The sequence below is a fragment of the Protopterus annectens genome, chromosome 5.part0 (assembly GCF_019279795.1).
Source record: "Protopterus annectens isolate FY-2018-M chromosome 5.part0, PAN1.0, whole genome shotgun sequence".
In the NCBI taxonomy this organism is placed as follows: Eukaryota; Metazoa; Chordata; order Ceratodontiformes; family Protopteridae; genus Protopterus; species Protopterus annectens.
In genome coordinates, this window is record NC_056735.1 from 438,385,530 (window position 1) to 438,400,643 (window position 15,114).

Below are 15,114 nucleotides of genomic sequence, written 5' to 3' on the forward strand. Positions count from 1 at the left end.
CCACATAGGTGGTAATCCATTAAGTACAGAAGAAGTAATTAGGGACCTGGGGACCCAAGTTGATAGCAATCTCTCATTTGACAACCACGTGGCCAAAGTGCTTAGAAAAACATTTTATATAGCCCACCTAATCATCAGGGATTCACATGTAGATCTGGAGAGGTCATCGTGCCTCTTTACTCATCCCTCATCAGGCCCATAATTGAGTACATTGCCCCTTTTGGGACGTACCTTACTAGACACCTACAGCAACTGGAAAGACCCAAAAGTACCTCAACAAGAGGATCAAAGGGCTCAAACAGATGCCATATGCTGCCCGGTTAAAGAAACTCCAGCTCTACTCAGTGGCATACCGCCTGTTCAGAGGTGATCTCTGTCTGATGTATAAAGCCATGTCCAACCCGGAATTAATGGACATGCTGCACCTCAGAAAATCCAAATCCCATCGAGCTACGCGCTTGAGAGACTTGAACCTCAGCACTGAAATAAATAGGACATGCTGGAGGGACAGATTCATAACCCAGAGGCTTCCTTCACTCTGGAATAAAATCCCAGTCCAGGTTAGGCAGAGTCCCTCATTGACTCTCTTCAAGAGGAATCTTGATGAGTGGATGGGAGATCATAGGTTTACCCCGGGTATCACTTCTGTGTCACTGTTAGGCAAAGGCATAGTATACTAACCTCGAAAAAGGGCATAGCAAAATAAATTTAAAATTTGTGGCGAAAGCCAAACACATTCTGGCTAGGCTTATAAATGCCCTAGGGCAGATAGCCTAGTATGAACCTATGAACCTATGTACCTTGTTCCCCATTGGCCCTATGTGCTGTTAATCACCATGGCAATCACAATACTACGGTAGCATGTGCAAAGGTCCCTTGTCAGTCACCTCTATTGTACAGTTGTGGAATATGTGGGTCATGTGGCAATGTCACAGCTGCCACATGTACACAGTCAACCCTCTCCCCTACACATGGATGTACAACACATGTCTGAGATGCAACCACATAGCCAAACTGGGGACTAAGCACTCTGAACCCAGTACTGGCATAACCTATCAGGTGACATGAAATACTGCAGTGACTACAATACCAGTCTGATGTAGACCTACACTGACAGCAATCCAAACACGTGAACACACTGGGCCATTCGTGGAGCCACAGAATAGCATCCTGCCTGAGCAACAGACACCTCTGCAGCTGGCACACAGGCATACGTTAAGCCGGAACACAGCACGTGCAACTCATAGCACACAAATCCTGTGTGCCAAACAGTCACAGCCTGTATGGCTAGACAACACACCTGCTACAGTTGTGTTAGGTACCTTTATTGTCCAGTGCAGTGAGGTCCCACTCACCAGGCTGGACAAGGTGAGGTCACAGTGATATGCCCGTGGGGCACTATGGTCCACTACATAACACAAGCATACAGGTCAGTCAGAGGCATGGACACATATGACTCAGTCATTGTCCATGCCACTATGGCTGACCTGTGATGTATGTCCCTGGACTACATGATAGGGAACATGGAAGGGCTCTCTGAGCATGTGGCACAGGCTGGTATGACCCTGACCTTGGTTGGCATCATACCCTCACCAGGAATGCTGACGTATTACTGAATGCTGATGAATTACTGTAGCTACAACACCCTAGCTGAAAGGTTCCTAGCATGTAGTCACTGCATTGCTATGGAACAACTTGTTACCACTCCCACAACAGGTGAAAACATGCAGCACCTGTTCACCAGCAACTTGTAGACTATATGCCCCAGACCAGACGTGTATCCCTGGCTGCTAGGATGATACCATATACATCTCACACTGTATATACACATACCACATGCAGCACCCGCACAGAAGACCACAGTCATAATGTTATCCAGTGCAAATACCATGTATTCACATGTGGCAGGCGTCAGACATGGGAACTATTGAAGGTCACAGGTACATATGTGTATTTGGCACACACGTACATCATCTGTGTCCATTGCCATTACTGGTTTAATCAATGTCATGCATTATTGTGAACAACAACCCACACACATGGGCATTCTGTGTGGCAAAAACACATGTGGCATGTGTTGAATTCAAAGCAATAACTAACTGTGCTATAACAGTAGTGAGAGACACAGTAACAGAGTGTGCTATTTGCATTACTGGGAGATTTGCCCTCTTCCGCTATACTGGTAGGGTGCTGACATCATCTCTGTGTAGAGATTGGAATATGCAGCAGCTGGTGTGTTGTACTGGTTGGAAAAGGGGTCAGCTCTCTCACACATGTAATTGCACACACTAAACTTACCAGATGTGTATCCCTCGCTGCTAGGATGATACCATACACATCTCACACTGTATATACACATACCACATGCAGCATCTACACAGAAGACCAAAGTCATAATGTTGTCCAGTGCAAATACCATGTATTCACATGTGGCAGGCATCAGACATGGGAACTATTGAAGGTCACAGGTGCATATGTGTATTTGGCATACACATACATCATCTGTGTCCATTGCCATTACTGGTTTAATCAATGTCATGCATTATTGTGAACAACAACCCACACACATGGGCATTCTGTGTGGCAAAAACACACGTGGCATGTGTGGAATTCAAAGCCATAACTAACTGTGCTATGATAGTAGTGAGAGATGCAGTAGCAGAGTGTGCTGTTTGCATTACTGGGAGATTTGCCCTCTTCCGCTGTACTTGTAGGGTGCTGACATCATCTCTGTGTAGAGATTGGAATATGCAGCAGCTGGTGTGTTGTACTGGTTGGCAAAAGGGTCAGCTCTCTCACACATGTAATTGCACACACTCAACTTACCAGATGTGTATCCCTCACTGCTAGGATGATACCATATACATCTCACACTGTATATACACATACCACATGCAGCACCCGCACAGAAGACCACAGTCATAATGTTATCCAGTGCAAATAACATGTATTCACATGTGGCAGGTGTCAGACATGGGAACTATTGAAGGTCACAGGTACATATGTGTATTTGGCACACACATGCATCATCTGTGTCCATTGCCATTACTGGTTTAATCGATGTCATGCATTATTGTGAACAACAACCCACACACATGGGCATTCAGTGTGGCAAAAACACTCGTGGCATGTGTGGAATTCAAAGCCATAACTAACTGTGCTATGACAGTAGTGAGAGACGCAGTAGCAGAGTGTGCTATTTGCATTGCTGGGAGATTTGCCCTATTCCGCTGTACTTGTAGGGTGCTGACATCATCTCTGTGTAGAGGTTGAAATATGCAGCAGCTGGTGTGTTGCACTGGTTGGCAAAAGGGTCAGCTCTCTCACACATGTAATTGCACACACTCAACTTACCAGATGTGTATTCCTCACTGCTAGGTTGATACCATATACATCTCACACTGTATATACACATACCACATGCAGCACCTGCACAGAAGACCACAGTCATAATGTTATCCTGTGCAAATACCATATATTCACATGTGGCAGGCATCAGACATGGGAACTATTGAAGGTCACAGGTACATATGTGTATTTGGCACATACATACATCATCTGTGTCCATTGCCATTACTGGTTTAATCGATGTCATGCATTATTGTGAACAACAACCCACACACATGGGCATTCTGTGTGGCAAAAACACACGTGGCATGTGTGGAATTCAAAGCCATAACTAACTGTGCTATGACAGTAGTGAGAGACGCAGTAGCAGAGTGTGCTATTTGCATTACTGGGAGATTTGCCATCTTCCGCTGTACTTGTAGGGTGCTGACATCATCTCTGTGTAGAGATTGGAATATGCAGCAGCTGGTGTGTTGTACTGGTTGGCAAAAGGGTCAGCTCTCTCACACATGGAATTGCACACACTCAACTTCCACCCCACCCCACACCACACACACTTGCCATTTGTAGGATTCAAACCCCTACCTAATTATGTTATGACACTCAAGATGGATGCATTGGTAGAGTGCACTATTTGCATTACTGGGAGGTTTCACTTCTCCTGCTTTACTTATAGGGTGCTGACATCATCAGTGTTTAGAAAGGGTAATGTGCATCCTGTCATGTGTTCTCCTAGTTGCCAAAAAGGACATTTCTCTCACACACTAACTCCCCTCACCAAAACACACTCTCTTGCAGGATTCAAATCCCTACCTAACTATGCTATGACACTTGAGACGGATGCATTAGAAGAGCACGCTATTCGCATTACTGGGAGATTTCTCTTCTCCTGCTGTACTTATAGGGTGCTGACATCATCAGTGTTTAGAAAGGGGAATGTGCATCCTGTAATGTGTTCTCCTAGTTGCCAAAAGTGAAATTTCTCTCACACAGAATTGCACACACACTAACCTCCCCTCTCTCAAGCACACACACTTGTCATTTGCAGGATGTAAACCCCTATTTAACTAAGTTATGACACTCGAGATGGACGCATTAGCGGAGCGCGCTATTTGCATTACTGGGAGGTTTCCCTTCTCCTGCTGTACTTATAGGGTGCTGACATCATCAGTGTTTAGAAAGAGGAATGTGCATCCTGTAGTGTGTTCTCCTATTTGCCAAAAGGGACATTTCTTTCACACAGAATTGCACACACACTAACCCCCACCCACACACACTGAGCAATTGCAGGATTCAAACCCCTATCTAACTATGTTATGACACTCGAGACAGACGCATTAGCAGAGCGCGCTATTCGCATTACTAGGAGGTTTCCCTTCTCCTGCTATACTTATAGGGTGCTGACATCATCAGTGTTTAGAAAGGGGAATGTGCATCCTGTAGTGTGTTTTCCCAATTGCCAAAAGGGACATTTCCCTCACACACCAACCCCGCTCACCCACACACTTTGCATTTGCAGGATTCAAACCCCTAACTAATTATATTATGACACTTGAATGAGACGCATTAGTAGGGCGCACTATCCGATTTACTGGGCATCTGTTCTGCACCTGCAGTATTTATAGGGTGCTGACTTCATTATTTCTACAGAGGTATGTACATCTAGTACTACCTGTCAGGTGGGGGATAGCATATATATGCATTTGCAGCCACCTACTTCAGGGTCAGATATGCACATCGCACTGGCAGGTTATGTTCTTTACCATGCTTCATGACCACAGGACCTGTAACACACAACACAACCAGTTCGGACCACCCCTCCCACATCCAGGATACACACTTTGCTTCCCTGGGAACAGTGCTAAGATAAGCAGGTGTTCACATACACCATTCCAGTTGTTAACGTCAGGTACAGGTATATTGTGTGTGGGAACAACTCATGCCTCTACAACATTACCCTACAGCCACTACAATTTGTGAGTCCATGTGCTATGGCAGAACCACTCACCACAGCCACAAGGGGGGATACATATTGCACCTTACCATCTGCAACATGGGTACTCACTGTTCCACACCAGAGGTAGACCACCATTGTTGATATCTGACCATACCCACCTCTCCCTGGACATCCATATCCCATCCCCACCCCCAGGCAAGGTTGTCACTGCAAACAAAGTGTATTTATCAAAAGCAGACTTTACACTTGTGAAGACTGGGGTGGAAGACTTCAAAGGACCCATGCTGGGGGAGTATACAGGCCACTCTGCATAATCCTTGACAATTGCATTCTATGAGCATGTGGAAGGTTTGCATTGATCATGCTATCCTAAATATACCCATGACTGCTCCACAACAGGACACCTGTCAGGTGTACACCAGCCATATATGAGCTGTCCAACAGACGGAGTGAGCTAATACATTGCAGAGCAGTAGCCCACAGAGGGAGGACATCTCTGAACAGTACTGGCACGACACTTCAATCCCTCATAATCATCACGACAAAGTGGTGACAGTGAAATTGTCCAGACAATGCAGATAAGGCTCCCCTCAGTCTGTTATTGACGCCCACTTACTGTTAGAGGTCCTCACCAACCCTCTTCCAGCACACACCAACAACATGGAAGTGGCTTAGCAAATTCATCCCCTGGGATCTCCACTGTGTCCCTGCTTGGCAGAGGCACAGCACACTAACCTCACACGGTGCCTTATGTGACATACTTTACAGTGGCACAGTAGCCTACTGTACTGGGGAGGCAGATGCCAAGCAGACTCTGGCTAAGCTGTCATTCCCTAGGGCAAACAGCCTAGTTTTGACCTCTACACCCATATGTTTAATTGTCAGATGCACAATATTTGTTGCTGATAGACTGTTTGCAGGTCTTTATTGCCATAGCATTCCCTGTTTCTATGAACAACTTGTGTATCTGTGGAAGATGTTTGAATATGAGAGGGAGCCACTATATCACATATGTCTCAGTAGTCATTTAACTGTGTGCACTGGGCAGATTGCTGTAATGTGGTTGGTTCCTGGAATTACACGTACAAATACCGGATATGTGTGGCCAACTGCTAAACTGAGATTTTGCCTATGTGTGTGAGCATGCCCAGTTCAAGCTTTCCATGGCATGTTGACATATGTCTCATTTATCAAAGTGTGCGAGCATGCCCAGTGTGAGCTTTCCATATGTTGAAATCTGCAGCCCACCACATTTGTGGATGAGTGTGAACTTCAACAATATCTCACGTTTATGGTTGTGTGTTGTGTGTCATGTTGTGTAGTTACTGTCCAACTGCTTTGTGTCTGAACACAACAGGGATTATACTGTGCCTGCAGGGTTTGCATGGGATACTTTGCATACAGTTGTCAACATCCTTTCATACTGACCTAACACTGTAGTACCGTATAGTGTACTGGTTCAGTACTTTCACTGTGGTGGACAGTATCCTGGGCTTTAGTCCGATCACTGCTTTACATTTTCATAGTGAGCACAACAGCCTGGTTAGGGGCCAGTTTTGCACATCTGGCCATGTTGCATTATGTTCAGATATGAACTACTTAAACCAGGCTTGTCCAACATTGGTAGTGTATTCCACAGCATAGGTGTACATTGGCAAACACTAGCGATGTGCCCTAGGCCATTTCTAATGCTAGTCGGAGAGTGTGTTTGTCCTTCGACACACATTGTAAGAGGAGTTTGCCATGACATATGTCATGGTTAGTATGCTGTGCCTCTGTCTACCCATGACATAACAGTGATACCCAGGGTAAACCTACCATCTCCCATCCACTCATCAAGATTCCTCTTGAGGAGAGTCGGTGAGTGACTCTCTGGCTAACCTGTACTGGGAGTTTACTCAAGAGTGGGGGTGGCTTCTATGTTATGGATCATTCAGTACAGCTTGTCCTATGTATGTCAGTGCTGGGGTTCAGGTCTCTCATGTGCATAGCTCACTGCCATTCAGATTGTACAAGGTGCAGCATGTTCATTGATTCCAGCTTGGACATGGCTTTATACATCAGGTACAGCTTGCCTCTGGGTGGGCAGTATGGCAGTGTGTGGAGCTGCAGTTTGTTTAATCAGGCAACACATGGCATATGTTCAAGCTCTTTGATACTCCTGGTGAGGTACTTTTGGGGACTTTACAGATGATGGAGGTGTCTGCTGAGGTACATCCCACAGGGGCTATTGTAGTCAATTGTAATGCTGATGAAGGATGACTGCAGAGCCACAATGACCTCCCCTTATGTAGATCTGACAACCCTCATGATTAGGTGGGTATATGGTATGTTTCTGTAACCACTACAGTCACATGCTTGTCCAATGCAGGATATCTATCAACTTGTGTCCCCAGGTCTCTCATTACATGTTAAGTACTTAATGGGTTAACACCTATGTGGTAATTGGTGGACACTTACTGAATATCCACAGGGGTTGACTATACACTTTTCTGCAATTAGCTTGCTGACATGGCTATGGCACCAGTTGTCTGTTTCTATGTGGCCCTTTTGTGGGATGCTTTTGTCAGTTGGAGGGTCAGCTATGGTGGCCAGTTTGTAGTCCTCTGCAAACATGTTCAGACACAGTCCTTCCATGTTAGCCTGTACCTATGGGGCATATATACCAAACTAGGGAGGTCCCAGGACCAAGCCTTGTGGGATGCCAGTTATATTTGGTTTGTAGTCTGACATGGCTGCAGCATGTCTGACCATGTCCGTTCTGTCCTTGGTCTGCTTTTCAACCCCTCTACTGACATAGGGGTTTATATTTAAGCTGGTGAGCTTATCTATAATGAACATGTGGGGTATTGTATGGAAGACTTTGCAAGGTCCAGCTACACTGTGTGGACCACATTGCCCTCATCAATTACCTTAATGACTGTTTCAAATGAGTCAAACATGTTTAAGGAGCAGGATCTGCACTTAAGAAAGCCACACTGGGTAGGGTCCGGTGTCAGTAGGTCCCCAATATCTTTATGTCTGCGGTACATGCTGATCCTTTCCATAACTGTGCAGACCAAGCTTGTCAGGATTCTGGGGTGGTAGTTTGCAGTATCCATTCAGGCAACACCTTTGTTGAGAAGGACCACTGTTGTTGTACACTGCTCTTTGGGTACATATCCTGTGGTAAGGCTGACATTGAGCAGTAGTGTGATTTGGCATTCCATTCTTCTTGGAGTCCATGTTGGACTCAGCTCAGGACACCATCTCATACCATTGCTGCTGTGTGTTTTGCTTTGTAGATGCTGGCTGTCACCTCATCATCTGCAATGTCAGGGGGCCAGCAGTCTGCTGGGATAGATATTTTGCAATCTGGGGGGGGGGGGGTTGCACTGCACCTGACAGGTTGGATGTTGGCAATATGTGTGTGTGTGTTTGGTATGTTGTTTGTAATATTTGAGTGATTCAGAGCATATCTGTGAATCCCCAACAAGGTCCCTACCATCAGTTAAGAAAGCCTTGTGATTATCCTTAGTGTCCTGTACAATTTGTATCTTCATAGGTTCATAGGTTCATACTAGGCTATCCACCCTAGGGCATTTATAAGCCTAGCCAGAATGTGTGTGGCTTTCGCCACCCCTTGCTATGTGAATATTATGGCCATTTATGATTTATTTATTTTACTGTGCCTCTGTCTGGACGTGACACAGTGAAGACCCCCAGTGTACATCTACGATCATCCATCCACTTGGCAAGATTCCTGTTGAAGGGTGTCAGTGAGGGGCTCTGCCTAACATGGAGTTGGATTCTGTTCCAGGGTGTAGGGAGCCTCTGGGTTATGTATCTGTCCCTCCAGCACATCCTATTTCATTATGTGTTGAGGTTGACATCTCTCACTCTCACAGCTCTGATGGCTTTGGGTTTTCTGGGGTGGAGCATGTCCATTACACCTGTGTTGGACATGGCCTTGTACAACAGGCATACAATGCCTCTGTGTAGGCAGTATGTGACTGCATTCAGCTGGGGTGTCTACAGCCAGGCAGCATATGACATATATTTGAGACCCTTTATCCTCTTGGTGAGGTACCTTTGAGGTCTTTCTAACTGCTGCAGGTGTCGGGTAAGGTACATCTCAAATAAGGCATTGAAGTAGATTATGGGTCTGTTAAGAGAACAGTATAGGGGCACAATGACCTCTGTTGACGTAGATGTGAATCCTTTCATGGTACGGTGTCCAATATAGACAGTCTTCCTAGCCACGTTGGCAATATGAGTGTCACATAACAGGTTACTGTCCACTTGTGTCCCTAGGTCCCTGATTACTCCTTCCATACATAATGGTTTACCACCTATGTGGTAATTTGTGTGTACATTGTTTGGTATTTGGTGAGACATTCATACTGTCCAGTGTCTTCAGAATGGCTGGGTGGGGTTCCTGTGTGTGAGAGTGTGGTCTGTAGCATACTACAGACTGTACAGCAGTTTTGCCTACGGTTAGTTGCTCATGGGTGGTCTCCAATGCTTCGTGCATTGTCAGTTACCTGGACGTATGGGTGTCTGTGCTGAATATGGATAATCCCCCTCCTTTTATGTTTTGGTCCAGGTTTTGGGGCCATAACGCATGATATGAGGTATAACCTGGTAGTGATGGTGTGCTGTCAGGAGGCTTGCTGCAGGTTTCTGTCACTGCACGGACATCAATGTTCTCCATACTGGGGAGGGCCTCAGGAGCATGCATATTGAGGTTTACACGTCTGGCATTGGTCAGCATTACCCTTATGTTTCTTTCCACTTATGTTTTCTAGGGTGGTGGGTTAGTCTTTTCAGCCTTGCCTACAAAAGTCTCTATGGAGGTGGCAAAAGCCTTATCCAATATCCAGACGCCCAGGGGTAACAGGTGCGAGCCATCCCTAGAACAGCAGCGTGGCTTGTCAAGCATGACATCCCAAGCAGACAGACATTGGATCCCCTTGGAATGACACCAGTAATTGTGCCACTTGTTAAAGCTGATCATTCTGTGTTTGTACTGTGGCATCATTCTTGGTGAGGATAGGATGCTGCAAACGGTCAGTGTCATACAGGCCTGGACTACATAATCAGAGCGCTCATCTATGTCTCTTTTCATGTAGTCAGGGGAGGTACATCTCAGGTCATTCACGCCAGCATGGACAATGACTGCATCATATTTCTACTTGCTTTGGGGTGACCTGCGTATTTGTGTTATGTGGCATATTGTAGCAGCCTACAGGCAGCTTACTGTACCCTTTCCCTTGTTCAGTCTGGTGAGCGGGACAGCAGTGTGTCTGACTATGGAGTCACCTATTACATCTGTATCAGGCATGTTTTTTCTCCTTCTGGCCTGTGACTGTTTGGCACACCAGCTTTGTGTACTATGTGTTGCATGTGCTATGTTTGTAGGTTGTGTTTGCTTGGGTGTCTGCTTTGGAGGCCTCTGTTGGTGTGGTGTGTTTGTAATTAGGGCCTCCGGGAATGTTTTTCTGTGTTTATGTCTTTGGTTTGCAGTTGTGATAGGTCTATGTGGGACTGGGTTTGTGGTGTGTGTGGTTTCCTTCTCTTCCTGACTAGTTTTGACAGTACTGAGTTGAGGGAGCTCAGCCTCCGGTTTGGATAATTGGTTGCATCTCTCACATATATTTGTATTTCTTGGGGGGAGTTCAGGGTTGTCTGTGTACTTGGGGCAGGTGTAACATTGCCTCAAGATTCACAGATTCAACCTGTTGTAGCTGGCCTTAGTGGACTGTATGTGTGGACATATTTTATTGCCATACTACTGATCAGTGATTACTTCCCTTTTTATGTTTGCTCTATCATGTAGTAGCTTCCTCATTCTCTCGCATGGTTTGGTAATGGCTGGAGTCCACCATGCCAGATGCCTCCGTGTATGGCATTGTGTCTTGGTTTTATTTGGGATTGCATAATCCAAGCATTCCTGGCAGTGTTCATGGAATGCCTGTATAACAGGTTCTGAGGTGTGGCCCATATTTTGCACCTGCCCAAGGCTTTTAATGGATTCCACATCAGTTTGGAGGAGTGCAACTTTTGCTTTACACATGTTTTTCATTGTGGTTTTTTGGCCAGGGACTGTGGTCAGGATGTGTATATCCAGTGTGATTACTCTATGGTCTGGTCTTACCAGTGAGGGATACACTTTTCATCTTGCCATCCAGTACCCATGTTGCTGATTATCACATCCAGTATGCTTACCCCTCTTGTGGGAGTGGTATGTTGTTCCTGGGCATTTTGGTTTACGGATTCTATGAACTTTTGACCTACAGTGTTGGAGCTAGTATAATGCTCCCAGTCTATGTCTGGGTATTTTCAGTCGCACAATATAATGTGGTTTGGAGGGCTTGATATATTCATGTATTCCAACACAGGCCAGGTGCAATTCCTGCTGTTAGGATGGTAGTCTGTAGCAGGCTATAAACTGGGAGGCACTTTTAGCCACTGTTACGTGACCACGGCTAGTCCGTGCTGCTTCTTGTTGTGGTACCAACATGGGGGTGTGGTTATCCTTGACAATTATTGCTAGCCACCCTCCTTATGTAGCTTGTTCCATGTTTTGAGGCTGTACAGCACAGTATGAGGTGTAACCTGGTAGTGTTAGGGCGCTGTTGTGAGCCTTGACCCAGTTTTCTGTTACAGGACAGATATCAACATTCTCCATACTGGGGGAGTTTAGACTGCATGCATCTTGCTGTTGAGACTTTTGGCATTGGGTAGCATTACATCTAGGTTCTTATCCCTTGTGATACCTATGGAGGTGGGTTTGTGTTTTGAGCCTTACCTATTCAGGGCACACTGTGGGTAACAACAGCCTTTGCCAGTATCCATAAGGCCTGGACTGATAGGTGCACACCACCCCTAGCAGGTGGAGCATCATGTCATGCTCAGCATGTCATCCCAGGCTGGCACGCATTGGATCCCCGTTGACTAACTGTAATACTTCAGCCACTTATTGCGATTGATCATCTCATCGTCATATTGTGGCATCATGCTTGGTGAGGGTAGGATGTTAGTCAGGGTCATCAAGTGTGCATATACTACATGTTGTTACATTGCTTAACACATGGCATTCATGCCTCAGGTGGTGCTGCAGGGCTGCCTCTGTTGGATGCACATACTACACTCCCTGTACATGTTTGAGAGCAGGTTATGTCATTTTAGGCATCCCTGTTATTATATGAGTGGGTCAGAGAGGGGTATCATTCCCAGGGTTCCTATTGAGCCAGTGTATGTGCTATGCGTTGCCTCTTTGCCAAGGCCAGGGCATACTGGGCATGCCTCCTTCTGCCTACTGGGGCAGGCTGAGGTTGTTTCTCCTCCAAGTCACGCTCTGCCTGTGATGGCCTTGGCAATGGTGGGGGGCTGTTTGGCCCGGCCCTATGCTGGTCCTGCTGCAGCTGTTTTTGCAAGATCAGATCATATTATGTAGCATAGCACATACCATGTCAATTTGGGTGCATGTAGTTGGTGAGTACTGCAAGGCTCCACCAGATGTGTCCAGACACTGGAACCGTGACTTGAGCAGCCCAAACACACGCTCTATTACATTACGTGTTTGTGCGTGTGCCTCGTTATGGCATTCCTGTTCAGGTGTATGTGCATTTCTGATGGGTGTCATCAGCCACGGCTCCAGTGCATAACCTGCATCCCCCACTAGGTGTCCATGTGGGATGTCCCCATAGGCAAATGGAGGGTGGCCTAATGGTTAAGGTGTTTGCCTTACAAACACAAGTTGCAGGGTTTGAATCTCACAAGGGATAATTGGCTAGGCTTAAAATGGCTCACAAGGGCAGTTAGCCTAGTACTAACCTATGAACCTATGAACCTATGGTACAGCTGCATCAAATGCCAGATATGGGAATCATGGTAGCTCCCAGGGCAGCCAGCACACACATTCATTATTATGCCCTGGGCATCACACATGACCTGGCAGTTGATGGAGGGGAAGCCCTTGCTGTTAATGTAGGCCCTACCCCGCTCACCAGCTGGTGCTTTGATGCGTATGTGCGTGCAGTCTATTGCACCCACTACCTCAGGGTATTCCGCTATTTGCTGGAAGAGACGCATATTGCTGGCCAATACCTCACGGGCATTGGGGAAATATACATGATCACCGACATGTGCTGACATGGCATCCAGGAACTGGTGCAGTACCCTGGAGGCTGATGCCTGTGATATCCCCATCATATCACCAGTTGGTCTCTGGAAGGTACCTGTTGCTAGTATTCTTAGGCCAACACATACCTTTGTTTCCACTGGGATGGGTTCCCCTCTGTTGGTTCTGTGTGTGAGGTGTGGCCTGCACAGCTCGACAATTTGCTGCATGAGGTCTCTGTCCACTCCATAGTGCTCTACTATCTCCAGCTCATGTAACCCGTGGTAGGTGACCCTGGGCCTGTGCACTCTTCTCTGTCTCCTTACTGTGGGTTGTCTGGCACCATTTGCATTGTTACCACCCTCAGCAAGTAGCCTATGTCTCCTTATGACAGCTATGGCAGCCCCTAGCATTTCTGCTCTGAGTTCAGCTTTTTCAGTTTTCACTTCTAATAGCTTACTCCTGTCTTGCAGTGTCTCTTGAGAGAAACATCCTGCACTGCTGTTTGCAGAGTTTTAAGTGCTTGGCTGAGCTACTATTCTGCCTGTGTAATTGCCTGCTTCTAATTGTTTTCACCTGCTAGCTCCAGCAGTATTCCCTGCTAGCTTCCTACTAATTCTGTTTCTTCCTTTTTCCTTTCTGTTTCCTCAGGGGGGAGCAACGCGCATACCAGCAGAAACATGCTCACAATGGCTTATACGTGTGCACACAGGCTTACACAGTTCAGAATCTGCTTATTGGGGTTAAAACACATGCACACTAGCACAAACAGTCTTACAAGTCTATCAACAGGCTCCCACATGCTCAGTCTGCCTTACACATGCGCACACTAGTGCAAACAGTCTTACAAGTCTGTTAACAGGCTCCCACATGCTTAGTCTGCTTTACATGCACGCACACTGTCCTACTCACGATTCATGGCGCGCACACGTGCGCATGCATGCCCAGCAAGAAACTTTGGTGTAAGCAACAGTGTACACCTTCCATTTCTTGACTTTCCCATGCTTATCTTTTGGCACTCTTCTTTCCATGATATGTGTCTGACATCTGTCATGTAACACTGACCTCCAATGAACTGCATTTCTTTCTACCATTCCCCCCTGTGATGTCACCTATCTCCTACTCTATTCCTACCCCTTATGTATCTCTTACCCTACTCAGAATGTGCTCATTTGCTATGTGACAGTGGAATTCAGTATCCTAACACTCATTTACATCAGATTGCCTATTAATGCTTAGTTACATGTCTTAGACTCAGCTTCCCCCCTTAGTAACCACTAAACGGTGGCCATGTTGTTTTTGGTCTGCTGGTCCCTGCATTGTAAATCCATGTATTGCATAAAACCCACATTTGTGGGTTTATAACCTTCAATTTTATGTTTTATATAGTGCAGCCCGTTTGCACGGGGCTGCGCTGCGTTTAAACATTTGCGATCGCCGAAAAAAAAATATTTATTTCTTATATCTGCATCTTGTTACCTTGCCAATGGCCACATATTTGGCCATTGGCATGCTGCCTGACACATATGCACCCTTTACTTGAAGCTGACATGGCTCCATTGTGTTTTTTGCAGAAACGTACTCAGTTGTCAACTGAGTACATTTCTGCAGCTAAAACGTCTCTTACACGGGCTGCTTTGGGCTTCCTGGATCGCTAATCTACCTCATTTGCATGCCTTTTGGCTGCAAGTGAGGTGATTAGCAT